This window comes from Solea senegalensis, linkage group LG7 (assembly GCF_019176455.1).
Source record: "Solea senegalensis isolate Sse05_10M linkage group LG7, IFAPA_SoseM_1, whole genome shotgun sequence".
Lineage (NCBI taxonomy): Eukaryota > Metazoa > Chordata > Actinopteri > Pleuronectiformes > Soleidae > Solea > Solea senegalensis.
Window position 1 is genome coordinate 28,254,044 of NC_058027.1, and position 3,860 is coordinate 28,257,903.

Consider the following 3,860-nt stretch of genomic DNA (forward strand, 5'->3'; position numbering starts at 1 on the left):
TTTAAAACAAAAACTGGGTGAGTTACAAATTGTAAATAGCACCAACAGTTGTTAACTGTTGCCACCGACAGTCTGTTTATATTCTGAAGTCACGATAAATCACGCAAGTTTCTGTGAGATCTCAAATCCCCGGAATCTCCTCCCTGAAATTGTTTGATTGGCCACGGTGTGAGGCAGAGCTACGAGATGCATTCAAGGAGCCACGTTAACCTCATCACTTAATACTGCGACAGTTATTGTCCACACGACAGCTGCTTAACTAAGCTTTAACGACAAAATTAAAGGAACGTGACGTCTACTGCCACCTTCAGGCCTTTTATGCACTGTACCTTAGGTGATGTTGATCTGTTAAAACTACCATCACAGCATTTGCTGCATAATGATTCACATTATTCCTTCCATGTGTGATCACGTTATTGGAGGTCAGAGGTCACATTTAGGGACCTTAACAACAGATTGCTGGACCTTCACAGCAACACAGAGCTAGTGAATCGTGACCACCCCTCCGTATTCAGTAACATCGGAATTAGCTTTTAGCCTGTGGCTGCTTTTGCCGCCACCCTGTGGTCACAGTTGTCAGTTATTGTTTTTGCATTCATAAATGCTGCTGCCTGAAATAACCAATGAAACACTGGTTTTTAATGGTCCTAAATATCGACACCCAAATTTTCCCTGGAATATCATGATATAATTTTCAAACATCAAGCCCCCATTTTCTGCCAACTACATCAAGTTTGTCGGGTCACAGACAGGACAGGTGGCAAAGGACATGGGATACATCATCTTTACGACCCTGCGATGTCCCATCTCTGTCTCCAGTGAGAAAGTGTGTCTATAAAAAAGTAATAAAACGTTAAAAGGCTGGACGGTGATTTAATTTGGCCAAACTCGAGCAATTATGGGCGACTCATACTTGTGCAGCAACCACAGGAATATCATATTTTCCCAAGCTCGGCCAAAAAGGGCAAGTGGTCCGCTGCTCGGGCCAATCCATGGTCCCTGCGCCCGCGCGCACACACACACACACACGAGCGATGAAAGACTTGTGTTTTCCCTTCATCACGGAGCAGCTGACATTTTTGGAGATTCACAGTTTTAGCTCCCACCAGCTGCAACCTCAGCGTCTTCCCGCGGTCCAGCCACCACTCACAGAGCAAACAACAGGCGGAGGATAAAAGCATCCTCCTTTCTACAAACATTTAAATTTGAATCCGTCTGACGTTTGGTCGCGCGCCAACCGGCAGATCCAAGAAAACAACAACACAGTCGCCCTGAGTGCTTTACAGTAACGGTAAAATCCATAAACACTGTTTAAACGTATAAAAGACATAAACCACCAGGACACCAGTTCACTAAGTCTTAAATCAATTCCTCACTTTTTTTGATTGAGTTACGGAATTTCACTTTTATACCAATTTTTGCATGGATTTGAAACCGAGATTCTCAGAGAACTAGAAAGACTGGGTCCAACTCGTCTCTGTCCCTGTGGAGGTTTTTGAAATCCAAAATGAAAGCAGACATCTGCACGAGTGGAAACGGAGCCAAATATACGAAATATTCAAATATAAATGTATATAAAAGGTTAATTTAGTGCATGTTTTCTATTACGGTTCATATACTGTATATTGTGGATTTATTCCGTTTTTTGCCGGGACAGGTCACCAGGGTCAACAAACAGAGACAGACATGCACTAACACACAGAGCTGGTGCGTTTTTGGACCGTTGAGAACTCGCAAACTCCAGACAAACAGAACCGCTCAGTCCAAACTGGCGACCTCCTTGCTGTGTGGCGACAATGTTAGCCGCTGCGGCGTCACGTGGCGCGCAAATTAATCCATTAACGCGCTTCATAAATCAAGATGAAGGTTTGTTCTGGAGAATATCAGTGAAATACAAGATAAGAGGAAATGAATAAGTGAGTGCAGCAAATATTCAAATCAACCACGCTGCTCTCCGAGAAAATAATAATTCTTATCTGAGCAGGACTTCAGGCCTAATATAGATTATTTATGCCCGTGTGACACCAATCTTGCTTAGCACAGCTGTTAAGTGCAGACAAAGTGTTGATTAGCACGTCCTTAATCTGGGTTTATTCAGTTACCGTCGCTCTGCGGTGGATTTCATCCATGTTTCCAACCTCAGGTTGATAAAGGGCGTCACACGGAGTCGGAATGAATGTAAATGAAAGGAAGTGGAGCGGGAGACAGGTGACGGATAGGCCTTTAGAAGCGCGGCAGGGACGAGAGGCGGGGGGGCGTGAAGAAGACGAGGACGTGGAGGGACAGCTCAGCCCGTCGCCTGATCCCGCGCTGACGTGAGCTGCCACGATTTAACACGTTCATTTTCAATCAAAGCCGCGAAGGCTGCAAAAAAAAGGCAACTCCCCAGAGCGGCCCCGGGATCCCACGCCAAATCCATCAGGTCTGACTGAGAGCGCGGCGGCGGATGGATTCCTCATCGTAAAACAATCTTGTGCTTGGCGGAAAAAGGAGAAATCTATCACCTGGAATAAAGACAGGAACCAGCCTGGCTTTTACACGCGATAACCGTCAGAGGAGAAAATGAAGGTGGGAGAAGAGAAAAGTGGATTCCTGAGTGTAACAGACACGTCAGCGCCGTTTCATCTCCACACACACGGACGCAGAAAAGCCAGCGGCTGCAGACGCGACACGTGATCCGGGGATTAAACCCAAACTGTTCTTACCCTGCAACAAAAACAGATCCGTCACTTTGTGTTTGTCTGCGTAATGAAAGGCTGAGAACCCTCCAGATTTTCACAGTGCTTTTCACATTTTCACTTCAGGTGTTTAAGTGAAAATGTCACAACATCTGCATCTGCATCTGCAGCAGTCACGCGACGCACCCGAACGCGTCAGATCCATTTAAATGACACGTGCAAACGACAATGATGGACGCCGTCTGAACGAGCGGTTCTGAACGAGCAGAACAAATAAGCGTGATGTAAGGATTTCAGTTTCTACAAATAAAGTTTCTGTTCCGACCGGAAACTCCAGTTTGTGTCTTTTTTAAACCAAAGTCCAAAGAGTAATCAGATTACAGGAGCCGTCGATCCACTGCCGTCCTCATTAGTTCATTTAAACGTCTCATGTTCTGACTTATGTGTCACAAACTTCTTCTTTTGGATTTACCAAAGTGATGGAAAACTTACCAAACAAGGCAGCAGTGGACCAAGTGTGTCCTGAGAGCGAGATTGTTTATAAAGTCAAAGGCTGTCAATCAACAGCAGAGGCAGTGAACATACTCTTAAGACATTCTAAACCAAAGCTGACTTGATGAAACGAGGGTTTCAGCTCTTATTACTGCTTATCTCGGCAAATTACATATATATATATATATATATAGTGTGTGTGTGTGTGTGTGCATGTGTGACATTTTATTGTCCAGAACATTTTGTCCCAAAGCTTGAACTCAGTTTCTCTGAAGAACTGAATCCTTTAAAGTCTCAAACTCCAAAAGACGAAGGGACGATCTCGTCGTCTTCTGTCAATCAAACTGGGCCCACATTTATGAACAAGGGGGAGAGAGAGACTTCAATAATGTTTGACGATACAGTTGATCATGTGACCACAGCGCCCTCTCCTGACCTAGAATTGTATTTTCCACATCTGTCAGTTATTCAAACGTCCTGAGGAGACGCATGCGTCCCTCATCTCGCTCTACTGTCCTCCTGCATTAGCCACATCTGTCATTTCTGTCTTGTCCTGAATCTAAATGTCTTTGTTGTCCTCGGTCGATTTAGTCTTTTAGTTTCTTTCCAATAGGAAACCATGTGTTCATGTTGTTTTTTTATGAAGAATAAAAGAAAAGGTGAGCGGCGTTTGTTTATGTCCGAGCGTTT